At 36.0% G+C, this 21,255-nt stretch overlaps 1 protein-coding gene across 6 annotated transcripts in view; it reads left to right on the forward strand.

Annotated features, from left to right (window-relative positions):
- LOC143225287 (paired box protein Pax-6-like) overlaps positions 1-21,255 on the forward strand; it is a 79,490-nt gene that overhangs the window by 19,927 nt on the left and 38,308 nt on the right. The gene's annotated exons all lie outside the window — the stretch shown is intronic.

A 21,255-nucleotide genomic window follows, 5' to 3' on the forward strand; every position in this document is an offset into this window, starting at 1 on the left:
TCGAGGAATCCACAGCGAATGAAGGGTTGTTTAGTTTAGGCGGTTGCTCAAACTATCATGGCGCTGCTGTCGTTACGCGACATTTTAAAAATCATCCAAGTTCAGCTTCCCTTTTTTAAATAAAAAAACATGAAAATATTGATTAGAAAATCATAAATATGTATGTAGTATTTTTCTTATGTTTACACAAACACACAGTTACCCCTCAAGGTGAGATTGACCGGCACATTATAACGCCTCCACTGCTGAAAGGGCGAGTATGTTTGGTGTGACGGGGATTCGAACCCTGACTCTCGTTTTATGAGTCGAGTGCCTTAACCACCTGTCCATGCCGGGCCTTTTGTTGGTAAAGAATTGGAGCTTTATATAAAAGTTTATAAACATGAAATACTGCTTTAGCCACTTTATGCTAAGTGCGTAGTTTTCATAAAGACTCGAAACCTTCAGATATACAAAACACGATTCAAACAGTCTAAACATACGTGTTTTACGTATACTTCAAAACTAAAAATGTTTTGTGTAATACATAAGAAGACGTGATTTCATTTGTGTTGTCTGTTATGTTTACTCATGCACTGGGACTGATTTTCCTTTAATGTTAATGCCTTGTACAAATCCAGTTGTCGAAAATGATAATTTCTCTGTCTTACGGGTTCTACAAATAAATGCATCAAACTGTCCAATATAAAACGTTTTATTTCTTCTGCGGGTGTCGGTTGAGGGTCTGATTTTACATAACTGAGAAACTGAAACTGGTTAACCGAAAGAGGTTTTGTTCGTTTTAGAAAAAGGTTCTCTCTCCGTAGCTGACTCTAATTCTGAACTGATAAACTTAAAGAAACACAGCACCCATCGATTTGACTAGTCCTCTCTGAACAAATAGTGGGAATATACTGTTACAAAAGACATAATGAAAATTAAAATAGAATAGAAATGTATTTATCTATCTTTTACTTTGCAACTTAAACAGACAAATTTCCCATACTTTAATTGTTTTGAAATTCGTTATTAAATGAAAAGCTACATAACGGGCTATGTGTGCTCTGCCCATGAGGGTACTGAAACCCGGTTTTTCTCGTTAGAAGAGTTCTCGTACGCAATGTTCAGCCACCAGGGGGCTTATTATAAAGCTCCAAGAAAGGGCAAAGCGTAAGCAAAATTCCTACAAAATGGCCTCAGCATTCAGCAGTAAGTTTGCAGGATTAAAATCTAAACGTCGGGTTTCGATGACCGTGGTGGGCAGAACACAAATCATTGTGTGACTTGGGCCTAACATCAACCAAATCTAAGAATATTTTTCTGGATTTTTTCTTTTTTTAAACTTAGAGCTTCAGTACTTGACGGTTTTATACGTATATTTTGAAGGTAAAATAACAAACATGTACGAAATGTTTTGCTGTTATATTATGAAACATTTCGATTTGATCGGATTTTGATGGACGACGTTTCTCGTTTATTTTTTTTACACCTTCTGCAGTGTTCTCTATAGAAGTAGCATCTGTGTAATTACATTTACTGTGAAATCCATTCCAAAATTTCAAGCAATTTTCTGTTTACTACAAAACCATTTGTGAACATTTTCCAGTTTACTTCAAGATTTTTTAATCAAACATTTTCCAAATTTATTTTGAGTCCTATTTTCCAGTGTTCTAAGAGCTTACCTCTGGGATTTTTCGAGTTTCATTCCGAGTAAAGAACGTTCAATACTTATTACCTTCCCATCAATACCTCGTGTTTCGTGAGGCTGCCTCTATCAATACCTCGTGTTTCGTGAGGCTGCCTCTATTCATGTTTTCTGTCTCGTTAGAAGCGATTAGAACCACCCTAGCTATCTCTTTACTCCTTGGCTACGCAGTTGACGCCCATAATTCTATCTATATGATCGAGAGTCATGTACGTTTAACACATATTGCATAGAGTTCTTATAACCGTAATGACCTTTTAACGCTGGAAACCAAATACATGGAAGCTGCTGCTACTTTAATATTTAAATACGTTCTGATAAGGTTACAAAAAGTTAGGTAGCCTTAATACTAATATAAAAACGACTCAAATATTGGATTGGCTGGAAAAATATAAGTTTTTATCACGTTTGTCATCAAGAAGTAGAAATAATGGGTTGATAAGGCCATCTTGATTAAATTCCACACGGTGATAAAACGTAAAATATTGTACTACACTGTTGAGAACTCTCAGGTCAGTAACATAGTGGTCGGTTGTTGGAAAGTTTAGTGTTCTCTGAAGACTACAGAACACCAAACTACAAAACATACATATTAAATAGTTTTATAATAACATTAACCTTTAAGATGCATACAGAATAAAATAAATAGCTTCATTACTATTAATTACATTAATTGTTAATAGGTGATTCAAGTCAGCACTATAAAACAATAATGAGCTTAATATATAACAAGCATTAAGTTTTATTGCAAAATCCATTATAAATCCCGTCGTTTCTTTAAAATCATAACGGACACTGTCCATGGTAATAGCACTCAAATGTGGGGAGGACATCCCATCTACCAATTTAAACCCAAACGCTGATGTTAAACTAGTCAGTAATCATGGAACATCAATTAAAGGTGTGGAATTGAGTGTTTAAACCCAAAATGTCTCAACTCCTTCCATTTTCCACTGTCTGCGGTCAGTTGTAAGAAGACATTTTAAAAGTTCTTAGAGAATTATGGCAAATGAAATATTAATTGATTCTCCTCGTGCAATCTTTAAAGGAAGAAAGACCTCACGATACTTGAATTTAAGATCACGTACTCCTCACTACAGAGTTTCACTTGGGGCGTTTTGTGAAGGAGCTGAGAAGAAGCACAGTTGTGTTTACCTTATCCTCAGCACATCCTTCCATCGTTGATTAGCACTTAGTTGACGTCTAACACTTTCAGCTCGTGGTGGGAAATCTGTAGTAAACTGCCTAACCTTTTACTTCAATAAATAATATAGCTTGAGAAAGTGATACTGACTTGAATGTTAAGAGGTTAATCTATCGAAGCCACAGCCTTGTACAAATCTAGAGGAAACTAGGTAGTGTTGAGATTTCCCTTGGGAGGATGCGACATCCTATTATACAGTCTTTATATTAGACTAAACATGCTTATAAAATATTTTATTGCTATTTAGTACGCACAACACTGCTGATTTTCTCACTTTTATTCTTTCAGTACTGGGTTCACAATTACGTAACAAAGGGGTTGTTTACAGGGGCGCCTTCCCAGTTTTATAAGGTAGAGTTATTTCATACGTATCTTTCAGATTTTTCCATTCTTGAGCTATTGAGTGAAGCTTGACATTCATTAAAAGTATCATGTGATATTTAACAGTGGTACCACTACCACAAATACACTAACTAACACTAAAGGAGGAATATACTTAGAAATATCACATGTTGTGTAAAAGTGGTGCTACTTCTATTAAAATTTGGAAACGGTTTGGGTGAGTTACCAAGAAAACTTTACTACATCTGTAACATTGGGGAAAATGTGCAGCGTTTGAAAAAAGGTTCTGTCACTACTGGGTACCAAATGTGTTCCTCTTCATCACTACAGATTTGTTAACGAACGAATAGACGTGTTATACAGCGCCACCGTTCAAAGCTCAACGTGTTATGAAAGTAACTCTAGTATCACCATTATAAACACTACATGTTCTGTGAAAAGGACCTTATAAATAATTAAAAAATGGGAATGTCAACTTTGACAATAGACAGGACAAATTAAAGTTTGTTACTTAAATATATTGACAACTGCGTACAAACAATTAGCAAGGTTAAAAACAACACAGATGTGCCAAAATTAATAAAAAAATCACCTATAATGTAAACTTCTCTGTTTCAGACGGTTTACTGCAAGTTGTTTTGTGTTATGTTACAAATTAGAATTGCGAAAGAGCTAGTACTAAAATATGAGACCTTCGATGAAAGCTCAAACTTTGTAGATAATGTAATGTCGAATTCTGTGATTCTTCACCTTGACAATAAGACAATTATTGTCGGAAACACGTGAAAGATAACGAAACATTCAACACCAGGGGTGGATCAAGAAACAAGTGGAGTTAGGCTTTACTTTATGCCTTACAAAATTGAAAGTGATATATTTCCTGTTTATAAAAAATAATAACAACACGAACATCTTCAAATGATCAAATTTTTATTATTTCAAAGTTTTGTAGCTGAAGTTCCATAAATATTCTAGAATCCTCAACTATTCGATCCATGTTGTAAATTTTGTCCAAAGTAAATGTATAGCTAATTCAATGAAAAAGGCATTTCTGGTTTGTCCAAATAGGTAACTCAACCAACTACTAGCGATAAATCCTGACGGATATCGCTTGACTGTATATCTTAACACTAATGATTTGTTTGTTCTTGTTGCTTTTGTTAAGCGCAAAGCTACAGAGTGTGTTATCTACACTATGTTTACCATGAGTATTGAAAACTGGTCCTTTGCATTATAAGTCAGACTTGTCACTGAATTACGAAAGAAAACACCACAAGAGAAAAACTGAGACTAACAAAAACTTAAGCTTTACGACGTTCGAGTAAATTTAAATCTACATATTAAGAAATTTCTCACAACTTGTGTCCAACATTCGCAAGCGCTGGACAGGATCGAATCAACTTCTAACGTGAAATTGATTTAACCGTTTACTTTTATTGCTGAATGAATACTCCAGACGTAACAAAAGCAATCAGTCGATACAGAAAACCATCTTTCTATAATCTAACACGTGATAATTACCTCTCGCTATTTGGGGGGTAGCATGAGCTCGCAGTGCCCAAAATACGTTGGAAGTCCGCAGACATACAATGCAAAACATTTCTCTGTTTAACTTTATTGGTAGCCCACCATCGCGAGGTGTTTAGAGCGCTCGATTCGTAATCCGAGGGTCGTAGGTTCGAATCCCCGTCACACCAAACATGCTCACCCTTTCAGTCGTGGGAGTGTTATAATGTGACGTTCAATCCCACTATTATTTGGCAAAAGAGTTGCTCCAACGTTGGCTGTGGATAACGATGACTAGTTGCTTTCCCTCTAGTCTTACACTGCTAAATTGAGAACGGCTAACGCAGATAGCCCTCGTTAGCTTTGCGTGAAATTAAAAAAAAAAGACTTTATTGCTTGGCGCCTTTCATCAGTACATGTTGTTCCTAAATAAAAACACGAGATGATGCTCACATTAAAGAATGAAACAAACGTTTTCAGTTTTCCGAAATTACCAGTTCAGTTATGTTTGGTGCTGACTAGTTGCCTTAACCCTAATCTATCGCGGCTAAGTTCGGCTAGCGCAGATAACCCATGGGTAACTTTATGTGAAATTCAACGAGGAAATAGATCTTGCTAGATCAACGTTAATGGCGGATGTTTCTATGGTTTAATTCATAGTAACAACAACATCTATCCGTACAAAACCCAAACTAAGGATTGTTCTTCATTTTACATAAACCAGACTCTTTCAACTGAATGATTATGAATTATGTAAGAAACGGAAAAAAACAACATAAAAAATAGTAAAGTTCCGATTATATTTCTCTAGTACATCAGACGAGATTATAATATGTCGACAAATCAGGATTGTTGGTGACATTCTGTACATAAACGATTACAGCGACATCTAAAGTCAAACTCAAATGATGCATGGTCAACATAGAAAAAGAAAATATATGCAAAATCCAAAATTGTTTAATTATATTTTAGTTTTATAGAAACTATCACAGTATTCAATTTTCTATTAAATGTCAAATAATCAGTTTATTATTTATAAGTTATGCTTAGTTCTACGTTTTAAAACGTACAATGCTCAATAATTATTTTTAAATGTTTCAAAGCAATGAACCATATTAATATATCACAATCGTTTTCATTACACATAATGCACTTTTATTTGTCATTACACAATAAATCGTAATTTTTTCACTGCACAGAAAGTAGAAGGAAGACCTGCTAACAAGCTCAACAACATGAACGATGTAATGTGAAAGAATTCGGGGAACAAAAAGTTCAATAGTTTGTTAAAGAGCTTTATTTCCTGTTCAGTTCTTTCTAACAGCTTCCCCTTAATTAAAAGTTTATAGCTGTTGTAGGTGAGGAAATAAGAGAATGCCATAAAAATGGTTAAAAGCATGTTAATAACGTATAACTATTTCGAGGTTTGTACTGTTACCTACCAATATGCGTAGATAGGATAGTTGCTTTGCGCCATAAAACGCCAAACCGTACCAATACACTAACATATAGTCACAAAGTTTACAACAATACACCCATACGTGGTTATCAACACTATGTCTTCATCTGATTAACAAGATACTCAACAACAGATGTACACGTGATTATTATGCCTGCAGATATTATAATACTCGCGACATGTTTGATTATTTCTGATGGTATACTGATTTATCGAGTGGTTTTAAGTTACATCAAGAGGAAAAATTGTGGAAAGGATTATGTAATGTAACTGCTGTGCCTAGAAATTTTGCTTGAAGATAGAAAAGGACAGTCTGTCCAGAGTAGTTCCTAATTTTGAACAGACAGACTAGAGAGAATATAGCTTCCATGGATACTATTGTCTGACCGAAGTGCGGGATTAGTACCTCACTCATATATTTTTCTTTTTGGCAACAAAACGCGAGCCATGATCCGTCAGATTTACAAATATACTAAGTCTTACCATACACAGAAATGCCTGAAACCAAAGTTAGATGATATAATTTCAAACTTAAGTTCTGGTGTTAATACGGGGACGTAGTTTAATTTACTCAACTGTATTGGAATTATCTAAAATATATATAGTTAGTTTTCAATCCCCAATCAAGTAACTAGAAATAATCTTCAATATATTCAAATCCTCGTGCATCAAAAGTGGTATCACCGATGTCAAGATCAAGTTAAGGTCAACAACTTCAGAATCATTATCTTAGAACGTTCTAAAAGTTTAGATTTTTGTTTTCCACGAGGAAAGAATATTATACGATGTCATGCATACTTATCGTTTTGTCCCTAATTAAAGTCTCCTCTCTAATTATCGCCCCCCTCGGTATGATACTATAACAGAACTGTTGCTTATATGATACTCGAAAAATGTATTTATTACGCGAAGTGCAACCCCAACTTTGCGAAATTTTTGTGCTGTGCGCATGTAGATTTGCCTCAGGGGTCACGATTTTCCCGTTTCGTCTCTTTATTTTTCTCCATTCCATGGGTGTAGCTATGACGTCATGAAGACGTTACACGCGGGTCTAATGCACTGGCGCTATCTATAGAAATATAATAGTATGTTGTATGTGAATGTAAATACTTCGTAGGGTGTCGATGGATCTTCACCAAAATTGTATGGAGATTCATTATGTCAATGGAGAAGTGCACACAAATTTTCAATTTTTGCATTTTGCGGTTTTTATTAATGTCTTGCAAGTTTGTTTGTGTTTTTACTACTACTTCGCCCATGTTGATGGATCATCTCCAAATTTGGCTTGATGGTTTGTTGGGTCCGTGAGGAAATACACTGCTGGCCAAAATCTTATGGCCAATGAACATAAAGAAATAAATATGCATTTTGCGTTGTTAGACTCAACCACTTATACGAGTAGAGCTTCGAAAGATGAAAATAAGAAAAGGGAAAATAAAAATAAAAAACTTTTTAGCATTTAATAGGGAAAATATGAACACTATGAAATTAGCCTAAATAGTAGCTGGTCAAAAGTTTAAGACCATACTGAAACGAAGCGTTAATCGGTAAACACGTTTCGAAATTTAGTCATTTGTGTTCAAGCATTAGCGTTGTCAACATCTCCCATTGACATCTTCTGTGTTACATTGGGTAAAAACATGGCAAAGTCTAAAACGTTGACACAGTTTGAATGTGGCAGAATTGTCGAGCTGCAAAAGCAAGGTTTCTCTCAACGTGCCATCGCTGGTGAGATTGGGCGTAATAAAACTGCTGTTGCAAATTTCTTAAAAGACCCTGAGGGATACGAAACGAGAATTTCAAGTGGTCGGTCAAAGACAATTTCGCCGGCGTTGAGCAGGAGGATTCGACGGGTTGTCTGGCAAGACACCAGCCGATCGTCGAACCAGATTAAGGCCCTTACGGACGCAGAATGCAGCTCAAGAACAATAAGACGAGAACTACGAGAGAAAGGCTTTAAAACCCGTAAACGTCTTCGAAGGCCACGCCTCCTTTCACACTACGAAAAAGCTAGGATAAACTTTGCTGAGAAGCACCAAACATGGGACGTATAAAAGTAGAAGCAGGTTTTGTTCACTGATGAGAACGTGCCAATATGCTTTTCAGAACGAAACGTTCATCCTCGTCAGTCAGGCCGTTAGTGCCGCCGGTAATCGTCGACAGCTTACCGCCGAACCTCACGCCGTACCAAGTCGCCACGTTGATCGCCCGAGCCAAGCCTGGGGCAACCATCGAACCGTCCAGGACCCGTATTTTACGCCGGGGAGGAATCCTCATCAACCAGTCATTACTGCAGACCAAACCTATCTGTGCCAGCCATGGAACACTGAATTTAAAGTAAGTTGTTCCCCTACGGAAAGTCCAGTCAATCTTTATTCTATATTCCTCAGGGGCGTCGACCCATCAATTCAACCAGAAGAAATTAGACAAACCATAGAACCCCAAATACAAGCCAAGGTGTACGCAGTTCATCGAATTTATTCTAAGAACAGTAATCACCCCACACACTTTATGAAGATAGTGACAACGTCGAAGTACAGTGCCGACTGTATTTTACGAGATGGCTGTTATTATCATATATTTCATTTTAGAGCCGAACGCCCACATCGACGACCACTCAATAATGGTTCAAACCAAGCACCCAGATATCGCAAACAACCAACGGAAATCTTCCAACATGAAACCACCAAAATACCGCCGAGTCCAGATCGTATTAGAAGAAACATGAAGACGGATTCAGACAACCCGACTCAGAAGACGACAACTCCCATTGTTAGCAACACGCCAAGTTCCAGTAGTTCAAGAAAGAAAAAGGACAGTTCATGCCAGACTTCAATCCCAGTTCCACAGAATTCAACAACCAGCCAGACTCAAACCATTACGAAGATAACCATCGACGCGACAGCCCACACTGAAAAACAATTTACCTCCACGCAGAAAACTCAAACCAAAATCCCCGAGAAGAAACAAAGCATCACAGACCAGCGAAGAACAACTCACCGAAGAACAGCCAGTAGTTCCACCACCAAGACCACGTTTCTCACTTGCACCAATGGGCTTCAAGTGTGGAAACAAGTTCATGATGAAGTTACCACCCGATCTACAAGACTGCAGCTAACAGTTTCCACGAATACCACCAACATAGTTCATAATTTTATTTTTATTTTTTTTATTTTTTTGTTGTTGTTTTTTGTTTTCTTCTTCTTCTTTGTTTGTTGTTTCTCTTTCTTCCCAGCTACTTCCGGGCACGGTCTGGGTAGATTATTCGGCGCCCAGGCCGTGAAAGTGGGTTTTCTCGAGGTACTCCCGTTTCCCCCTACAGCAAAATCTCTGGCATCGGACCTGTAGGTCCCAGCCTCATTCTGAAAAGGGCCGTTTACCCAGTCAAGGGTATCTAATCAATCACAGTAAATTTTAAAAATCAATTCGCCAGCCGCCAGTGTACTCCGTCCTCGAGCCAATGTCTGGCTCACTTCACTTTCGCTGCTTTCGTCCAGTTCTCCCGTCCTTCCTCTCACTCACAAATACACCACTCCATTTTTTGAAATGTTAAAAATAAAGTAAAAATTCCACGGATATTTTAAAACATTTCTCATGCAAGGAGACGAAGAGGAACTACAAAGTTCCTGAACACCCCAGTTGGAGAGAGAACTCTTCTGATTTCTCTCTCTCTAAACTAAACCCCTGCCACGTTAGTTTGCGTTTGCGTTCTCTGATGAAAACAAATTTAACCTGGCTGGTCCAGATGGCTTTCAACGTTACTGGCACGATAAGGATATCCCACCGAAGACACAGTGGAGGAGGTTCCATCATGATCTGGGGTGCTTTCTCCTTCCATGGAACAATGAAGCTTCAGGTTATACAGGGGCGTCAAACAGCAGCTGGCTACATTGGCATGTTAAAGAGAGCATCCTTATTGACTGAAGGCCCTCGCTTGTGTGGAAATGACTGGATCTTTCAGCAGGACGACGATGCAATCCACAATGCCCGCAGAACAAAGTACTTTTTCATGGCGAATAACGTGATTCTTTTGGACCATTCAGCCTATTCGCCCGAACTGAACTCCATTAAAAATGTTTGGAGGTGGATGGCAAGGGAAGTCTATAAAAATAGACGTCAATTCTAAACAGTGCATGATCTTCGTGAAGCCATCTTCACCATTTGAAATAACATTCCAGCCAGCTTTCTGTAAACGCTTATATCGACTATGCCAAAGCGAATGTTTGCAGTTATTCTCAATGACGGCCGTGCAATTTACTACTGAGACCTCTTGTTGGGCATTTCCTACTCTGTTTAGGGCTTCTTTTTGGTATGGCCTTAAACTTCTGACCAGCTAGTATTGAGGCTAATTTCATAGTGTTCACATTTTCCTAAATGCTAAATGCTAAAATTTTTTTTTTTTTTTATTTTCGTTTTTCTTACTTTCATGTTTCGAATCTCTAGTCAAATAAGTGGTTGAGTCGAACAACGCAAAATGCATATTTTTTCTTTATATTCATTGGCCTTAAGATTTCAGCCAGCAGTGTATATCACTTGTCTCACTCATTTAGTTTTTTTTTTTTTTTTAACTGCTTAAATTATATACTGCGCCCTCTAGCTGTGATTACATAAAGCTAAACTACCTTGCCTTCATTTACAAACATCTCGACTATGGTTAATTAATTAAAAGGTTCCCCCAAAAAGGTTAACCAGATATAATGACGTTTCCTGCGCGATATTATCTGAAAATCTTGTTAAAGCGCTTTTAACCCTTTCCAAATAGGAAGCTTTGCTAAAGTTCATTATGAAGTGAATCACACGAAATATATTATTCGAACTTAAAGAACTGATAACCTTTTTAACAGTTTTTATAAAATATTTAAAGTGATGGCCTATATATACACACACTTTCGTAAACATGTATATATAAACACCTAAACAAAGTTTTGTAACCTATGCATTTGTTTATACATAAATATTATACGTACTTACATGTATAGATATAGAATAGTAACAAATACATACATTTATATAGACAAAATACTTGCAATAAACACATACGTTTATATAGACACAGATGTGTGACAAATACATGAGTTTATGTGCACACACACATGTACACATATTTTGGAACAAAACTTTATATACATACGTTTACGAAACGTTGCTAACAAAGTGATACCCACGTGTGCGTACAAAAATTGGCAATAAACAGATACGTTTGTATACGCAAATGTTGATAACAAGTACCTTTATAGATACACACACACATATACACAACGACTGGCAACAAATATGTCCATATACACAACGACTGGCTCACCTTAACTGTTCTTGTTCTATATAGTTCGTAGCATAGTTTTGATTGAAATATAAATTATAAACTGTTATAAGTTATATATCAGTCGATTTAGCAAGCTAAAACTACTAAACAGGCAAAACGATTATTTTAAGATTGAAAGATATAAGAAACCAGTTTTGTTCTATATAATTAATCCGAGTGAAATTGGAAAAAGCAGTTAAAGTTATCCGGGATTAATCAGATAACCTGTATTTACAAAATCATACGTACACATAAATAATTTACTTTGGCCTATTGTAAAGAACCACTATACAAACAATTAGGTTTAAATGTAAGCCATAAGCTCAATTAACATTTGTGTTGCGCTTCTTCAAAGTGCTTTCATTAAAATGAAAAAACGAAAGTTGAACATATTATAAATTATGTTACAATTGACTTTGTTAACCTGCGAAAATCCTTTTTACAAAGTTGAACGTTGTAGCAAGCTATAAGTTTACTGTTGAGCCTACACGAGCTGTCAATCTTTACACTCGAAGATATCTTCTAAGAACTCTAAGAAACATTTACCACTGACATAAGTTGACAGATATTTTAAAACTACAGTTAATGTCTATTCATTACCTGTATTCCAGGGTTTCGCTCTCATGGGTACCTTTTACTTGCTTATAACCAAACTATTTATAAATAAGTTGTTTGGCAAGGATTTTATCATTTTCTCCTTGTGATAGAGTGGTTCACTTTTATGTTTACCAAGAAATGTACCAGGGCCAGTACCCTTTTTTCCATTCTGATATATATGAATGACCTTGTTATGGACTCTTTATTTACAATATTGTTATTGCAAGGAATGTCGTCCCATCTTTTTCAGATCCTTTCCAAGGTCCATCAACCGTGCGCGAACAACCACCTCTTAAGGTACGTTCAACCAATCCAAAGTGAACGAGAGCTATCTCCAAATAGGGTAGCACAAATTCTCATTTGGTCTTAAATCTTATGAAACAACTAATATGCCAATTTGGACGTGTAACCTAGTGGTTTATCTTGTTGTAATTATTCATTATTAGCATCAAACCTGCATTTATTTGACGTGAAAATGATGCCAATTCTTTAGCCTCATAGCTCACCTAATTCTTCTGTTGACTCTTCCGATATTTTATTATATTTAGAGCTGTAATCTTTAACGACAGTATTTTCCTTTAAACATTTTTGCAACACATCTGTAACATCTGCAAACTGTTCAATTACTGATCACTTTCTTACACACGTATGCTTCATCCAGTGCAATTACAAACTCCCATTTGCCATACAGCTTTCAAGAAATCATCTTCATTTCGGTTATATACTTTTTAAGAAATTAGTGAAAATGGTTCTTGTGTTACTTACGTAGCCTAAGATCCTACTCAAGTTGTAGTGGACCACTGTCTTCTTGAGTTACCTCCTTAATAGTACACAAGATACACTTTCTATTGTAATCAAGTTCTTCAATATTCAGCCCGATATTATACTGGCAATATGACTATGTGACCTGTAGTTCGTCTAGTTTAATCAGAACTTAGGCATAAATTAGATTTTATACGTAAGAAATTGCCAATAATTATTGCTATCAGTTACTAATCTTATGTATTTCTATCCAAGCTTTATTTATTAAAAACGTAATATTCGTGTTAGATCCCTTTAATTCTCGACTTCTAAAAGCGCGTATCTTCAATAAAAACGGCATGTGACTTGGATTATGCAAACTAGCTTTTGAGTAGCTATAAGCCTTTCAATAGTTTCACATTCCTAAACTAAAAGACTGGATTGTTCTTTTAATTGCATATAACACTATAGATTTTGTCGCATCGTTAAATGATGGTAAACATACTCGATATTTTTAAGATGGTCCCTTTGTTTGTTTTCTGTTGTTCGCAACTATCAATAGGCAACCTTTAATGTTATAATGTCTCATTCTTACCGCTGAGTCCTCGAGGGACCGGATCTCCGTAGTAGGATTTAAAAGTGTATTAAACAACTGAATTGACTATTTTTCTCTATAATTAAAGTTACTCTAAACTGTTTGGATTAGAAGTCTACTGATTTACTTCCGAACTTGAGGATTTAATATTTTAATATATTCGAAAACGAACACAAACACATACAGTATTTATTATTAACCCAGCTAAACATTATATATATACTTTTTTTTTTTGTACCATGGCACAAATGACTCATGCTCGTGACAATTTATCTTTTCTTGCGATGTTTTAGCGATCAACAAGGTGCTATTTACTAGGAAACTAGTAGTAGGACATTGAAATCAATAGCATTTTGTATAAGTAACAGTACACACCATGCAAATGAAAGAGGTTCTTTGACTATAAGGTTAGGAAAGAGAGTTCATATAACCATTTTTGTCCGCGTTCTAAACTAAAGTGTCATCTACAAAATAAGGCCTAATGACTGTAATTACCAACCAATCAATATGTTTTCATGTAACACCACAGTTACTTGCTCCAAGCTTTACAAACGACCTAATCTTCCAATGTAATCGGCATGATGAACGTAATTATTTGAGTGTAACAACAACTGTATTACTTGAAAATGACAAAATTCTCCACCCATAATTACCCCTAACAAAGTATGCTAATTAACTAGTGTAATCTCTTTAATTTATGTATGTATCTCGGACAATATACCAATTTCAAATATGAAACAATTTAATGTTTGGTTTCCATAGCAACCGATAGAACGATTGAATAGTAGTTAGCATTTCTTGCTAGTATGTTTGATTTTTCTAGAATTTTTCTACAACTATTCGCAAGTGTTATCTGTGCATAGTCATATTTGATTAACCAGAGGAAAGGCAACTAGTCAAGAGTACCCACCGCCAACTCTTGTCTCATAGAGCTGTGGAACTTAATGGGCGTTCTTATAATGCATCAGCCTCAAAGTGCAGAGCGCGTTTTTGCAACAAAATAGGTGGGAAATAAACCTTTGTCCAAAGTGTCAAAGTAAACATATTTGAGACAAGAGGACTGAAGAGTATGAGATAAAAGTTTAAAAGAAGGGTATATAATTAAACAAGAACTGCGACACAGGAGCGTTTGTTTATAGATTGATGATTATATTATTTGTAGATTAGGAGTTAGGAATCCCATTCATCAATTAGTTGAGTCACTGACAGTATGGTGTCAAAATTATTCCTTTGCGTTCTAACACAAATCAGACTTCTTAAATAAAACAAGTCTTTCTGTGCCCACAACAAATTAAAGCTTCTATCTTTTCGCTTAGTTAAGTAATGAATTATCCAGGTTTTATACATTATTAAACAAAGCTAAGTCACTTTAATTGGTCAAGTATATATTTTAATTAGAGAAACTGTAACGACATAAGGTATTAATACAAGTTGTATATTTTATATTCTGGTGTAAGAGAAAGCCGTAAACGTAAGTTATACATAGTATTTTATCTACAAGTTTTTAAATACCTGTATCAGCCATCTGTAATATAGTATTTTACTTATCGCTAGTATTACTATGATTAACAACACTTTTTATCACGTTAAATATAAAGGTGTTTGTACCCTGTGGGATACAGATCTTGGCCAGGTGTTTGTACCCTATGGAATACAGATCTTGGCCAGGTGTGTATCTGATTCAGAAGGTTCGTGAATTACATTTATTTACTTACTGTTTTAAATTTACATTTGTTAATAAACCTATACATTCTGACCTCCCATAAATATCAATATTTTTCTTTCCCTTCCAATCGAACCTACCCGTGTCCCCATCCTGTGCTATCGGTCACTTTAAAATGTATTTCCTTCGGCGACGTTTTATTTCAAGGCTGTTCTAATGGACTCCCCCCCCTCTATTTAGTGATGCTTCATTCTGTTTGAGTGACCCCCACTATTTTAAAATTTGTTAAGGCTATAACTAAGACTCGTCATATTTAATTTGATAGCGAAACCCTTACCTAAAGTCTTTATGCTCAGTGTGTTTGTGCGAGTTTACTTCTTGCCTTGTATACAGTGCTGCTGTGTATTTCTAAAAGAGTGTTCTTGGGGTATTTATTCCAAACAGCTGGAAGAATAAAACACGTGCTTAATACTCTGTTGAACATATAGTAATTCCTATGCAGCCTTCCTCTGTAAAATTTTGCACACGCCTACAAAGGAACTATATACCTATAGCCGCCCTTAATGTTGAACTGTATGATAACGTACAACGAAAGCAACTAGTTAGCTATGACTATTCTTATAAGAATAGCGAGATCTGACTGTCACTGTTATAATACACCACACACGGATCTAAAGTGTGAAGAGTGTTTTCGCGCAAACGGATCAAGAAACCAAAATGTTGGAATTCAAGTCCGAGCTTGCCTACCACCGAACCAATGAGCACGGAAGTCACATCAACTTTAGTGTGTTGTGAATCCCGGCTTCACTTGTTCCTAACTGAAAGGACTGGGGAAGAGAGGTGGGAGGGGGAAGGGGGGATAATAAAAGATACTATGAAGTCAAACCTAAAATAAATCTAAAAGTATATTGTTTGAAATTAAGCAAAAAGCAACACAATTGGCTAACTGTGCTCTGCCCACCACGAGTATCGAAACCCGGATTCTAGAGTTGTAAGTCTGCAGACATACCGCTGTGCCACTGGAGCGGGGGACAAAAGTAGATTAATAGAAGGTATTAAGCTTGAGTGGTCAACTTTAGATGGTGTCTTCTTCCCCCAACCCCTTACCCTAGATAGCGTTGACACTGATTCAATAGGGAAATAATAGAAAAAAAAAACATATAAAAAGATCAATTATTAAAAATATGGATCGTTTGGGAAAGGAATCTGATCCCGGATTTAATAGTTTTCTATACGCAAGAAAGTTTACTCCATCTGCGGGAAGATTGCATGTTTTATCTTGTATTGTCAGGTAAGAGACACCTACCTGCTCGCCCTCCCTCGCTGAAGCCCTGCCCTCTCTTTTTCCTGCTATCCTTTATGCAATTTTTATGCTAATTTATCTATTTCTTTTTTTGTTTAGATGATATTTTTAGGTAACATGGCAAAATGATTATAATAACAATATGGAAACCGTAATGACCTGAGGCACAATCGAAACAGCTGTTAAGCTCAAACTTCGATGCTCCATCAAATCCATTTTTTTGGGGGGAAAAACTCATACATACCACAAGCACACAAATTTGAATGCTCCATAAAAGCAGAACCAAATACTAATGGAGCAGCTGCTACTAAGAATGAATTTTGTTTATTTTCCTTTTTTTTCTATATATACAAATGAAAGAGAAAAGTTACATGTCCTAATAGCTATGTTGGTTCCGTCACTTATTGAACTGTAGATAAGCACTATACATCTGTGTATATATCGAGCTGTAATTTGACACTACAGATCTGTATATATGTTATTTTTGGTGAACTATGAATATAACGCATAAACGTGAGCGTTTTATGGTTTTGTTAAATACAAAGCTACGGAAAGGATTACCTGTGTTTTACCCATCACGGATATCGAAACCTGATTTATAGTGTGGTAAGCCTACAAATTTACCGCTGAGCCAGTGGAAAGCATGTGGCGTTCTACAGGGTGTTCGGAAAGTCACTGTGCACTTATATATGTGTATGATTACAAAACTGCACAGTGACTTTCCGAACACCCTGTATTAGTTCAGACGTAAATCAAGCAATAAAACTATCTCTTTAGTTCAGAAATGCTAAAACGATTTCCTCGAAAACACCCGTCGTCACCTCACTGACTCTCGCTTGAAGTACATGATGTATGAATACATATAACTGTATAAAACTAAGTACTGCTTTTTTTTTTTTTTTCATTATTTAGCATTGTACCAAGTTGGAATTACATAAGTATGCTCAATGTAGTTATAATTCTTTCTTAGTTACCATATATTACCATAATGGCCTATCTGTGCTGTGTCCACCACGAATGTCAAAAGCCGGTTTCTAGCATTACACTTCGACTGACTTACCGCTATACCAATGAAGAGCTAATTAGAACATTCAGGGTTTAAATTGTGACTTTAGAAATAGTTACTACATTTATGGTTTAAATTGTGACTTTAGGAATGGTTACCACATTCAAGGTTCATATTGTGACTTTAAGAAAAGTTACCACATTCATGGTTTATATTATTATTTTAGGGCTAGTTATCACATTTGAGGTTTAAGCTGTGACTAAGTTTTTACTCTCGCAAAATATTCCAATAATCCATGTGGTTGTCATTAAAAAAAAATAAAGTTCCGGAAAGGTCATGCGTGCATATACTATTCGACTTTTACAGGGCAGAATCCGGCAATTAAATGGTGATGAGTTATATTTGAAAGATATTTAATTATTTAGTATTCGTAGTTTAATATTCTATATGAAGATGGTTTCATAACGAAGGGAAAGGAGTTCGATTCTATTTACAATTTAACTTTATTTTAGCACAAACCAAAGTTCAACATAACGGCAGTTGTGTTACTTTGTGAGCAGTAATATAGTGTTTGTTTATGAGGAGTAAGTAATATCTCCTGTCACTATCTCGACAGTAATATGTGATGTCGTAGACACCTTACCCAACATCATCTTGTGGATTATGTACAGTTCATTGATTAGGTATAAAAAATTACACAACTTCATTGTATGAAAAGGTTAATGGTGAAATATGAGTTATGTTCCAAAAATATAACGTAAGAGCTATTTGAATTAAACAGTGCTGTGTTCAAATGTGTTCTATTGACATTACCACCAACATTTCCTGTTATTATTTTCAACATACTAGCAAATTTCAACCTGTCAACCGGAAACTCAAAAACAACTTCCTTTGTTTCCTTAACAAAGGAAAAACTGCATACAGTGTCAATTTTTGTAAAAAAAAAAGATACAGAGGTAAAAAGTACTTTTCATTAGTAATCCATTTCCTTCACTTGCAATTGGGCATGGAATAGTTAGCAATTGTCCAACCCTAACAGGCCACTGGCAGCAGGACCGGATGAAAATAAAAAAATATTATCGTATCAGCTCTGCTGGCGATGCGCGTTCAACCAATGAACACTCGCGCATGACACCAGTTACCTATAATTTGAAAATTGTGGGTATTACGACAACCCATAATGTTCTATCGACGTCAGTTCACCATCACTGTTCATGACGCATACCTTTGTCAAATATATGCGATGCTTAAAGCGCATGCGCACATCCAGATTACTCGGAAACTGGTGACACTGCCCAACAAGCAAGCAAAGCAATTTTAAGACAGAGTCGCTAACCATAATAGCCTATATAATAATTATTGTAAGTTTAGTATAAATATAATCTACAAGTAAGTGTCTCACAAGTCTACATTGTTGCCCTTGAATTTTCACCACATCAATAGCTCTAACGAAGCAAATGGCTATGTAATATGGGAGAGTACAATATTGTGACTTTTATACAACGTAAACAAAACAATCACTTCATAAGCTACACCAACCAAGACCACGAGATAAAAAAAAAATTCCATTTCGCAGTAATCATCTGGAAGTGAAAGGGCAGGCTTTTAACCTCCCCGAATTGCCTTCTTTGAGTACGAACACCACGAGGAATCTGAGAACATTTTCGCCCATTTGGGGCAGGATTCCGTTGATTCTTATAGAACAGTGGTTCCCAACCAAGGTTGCTCGCACCCCTTGGGGGTGCGAGATAACATTTGTTTTGGCCACCTTCACCTTTATTTTTGAATAAATAATTACTGTGAGGGGTGCGAGAACATATTAAAATTTTTTTAGGAGTGCGGGGCATAAAAAAGGTTGGGAACCACTGTTATAGAAAGTATTATATTGTCTTAAATTACAGAACAAACACCACCGAGATCCGAGCCCCTACACCAAGTGCTACAAACCATTATTTCACATATACAAATGTGTATTAGTTTAAGTATGTATTTCTAACTACAAACATTAAGTATAAACACGTGTATTACTATTATTACTAAGTTATTAATTAAATAAAAAAACAAGAATTGCTTTTCATCAGTTCAACAGGCGTTTAACTTAACTGAATAGGAATTTATAAACGATTTGTCCCCAGTGGAAATTCTGAAGGCTTACAACGCTAAATTGCTGGTTTCAATACCAGTGGTGGAACTGGTGGACACAGAACAGTTAACCCATTATGTAGATTTTTGCGTAACAAAAATCTATAAACGATATACGCGCACTGACGTTGATTGATCAAAGCCCAAACGGTTCCGCATTGCTAGGAGATCAGGGCGCTCGACTAATATTCTGTGGGTCGCGGGTTCGAATCCCAGTCACATCAAATATGCTCTTTCTTTCAGCTGTGGAAACGTTATAACGTGACGGTCAATCCCATTATTCATTGGTAAAATAGTAACTCAAAAGTTGGCGGTGGGTGGTGATGACCAGCTGTCTTCTCTCTAGCCTTACACTACTAAATTAGAGACGGCTATAGCAGATAGCCCTCGTGTAGCTTTGAGCGAAATTCAAAAACGAAAAAGAAACCCCAAACCTGACTTTATCTTGGAGATTGTTTCAAAAGTTTATTTCTTTTCTAACGTGCATCTTTGCACGTTAGTCTTTTCAAAGCATAATTCTATTTCTGGTACAGTTCGAACCACCAAGTATTTTCGAATGTTATGTGAGATAAATCTTAAATCGGTCATTAATGTTGAAAGAAATTGTGTTAATTAATTATAACTAATGTAATAACGGCTATTTATTACTCCCAAACTATAGTACAGTTTGTGTTTTAACCCCGTGACTATACCATGGGCTTCCCGTGTGCGACAAAGCAAACATCAGTGAATAATTGTTTCAAAATTAACATTTTTGATTTAATATTGCAATTCTTTTACGCCGTTCTAGTAAATATAATTCAGTCATAAAAAAGTGTTAAAAAATAAACCCTCCTAGGTCGTCCGTACTACATTGTTTGTTAAATCAGACTATGTTAACAATGCTATTCATTTGGTTTTAAATTTCCTGTTTTAAATAACTTACTTAGTGATTGGTTACGGTAATAATAACAATTAATACCAGAGTCCATATAGAAGTGAGATGAACGTAGCTTGATATGGTCCATTTCATGATCGCGTGTTAAACAGAATCCAATGCAGCAACTTTTCCTGCTAAATTGTGTAATATTCTTTACGCGTGTAAGATACACAAAAGACTACTTGTGCTTTGCCCACCATAGGTATTAGAACTCGGTTAGCAGTAGAAGTCCACAGACAAATCACTGCGCCGCAGGAGGACAAGTATGTTCGAACGTTATAAATAGACAGCTGCCAAATGACGTATTTTAGAAGTTCAATGTTCAATTCTGCCGTGTGATTTTTGTTTTCTCTAAATTTCTGAAAACAGAAAACACGAAAAAGAATGAAGGTATCACAATCACTTGACGTCTTTTCTCTAGTGTAAACTACAGTTTATACGTTATGAAATGAAAACATACAAAACAATGAATATCATATATCTTACACTGATCACTAATGCGTATAGGAGTAAAACGTCGAACACATTTACAAACCACATAATTCAATTTTGCTCTCAGAAATTTCAGAGAATTTGTGTAGTATTGAAAGATAAAGAGGAGTTTGTTCTAGTCTTGAACTTGACATAAGCTCGAAACATGGGCTATAAATACAATTGAAGTTTGTCTGTTGAATTAGTTGTGAACTAAATAATTAGTGTGCAAGATTGTGAATCCGAGATTCCATGGTTCGGGGTCCATTGTCGCAAGCAAAGAAACAAAAATCGTGTTATGTCCCTTTGGAACGCATGTGT

Source organism: Tachypleus tridentatus, chromosome 9 (genome assembly GCF_004210375.1).
Source record: "Tachypleus tridentatus isolate NWPU-2018 chromosome 9, ASM421037v1, whole genome shotgun sequence".
Taxonomy (NCBI): Eukaryota; Metazoa; Arthropoda; class Merostomata; order Xiphosura; family Limulidae; genus Tachypleus; species Tachypleus tridentatus.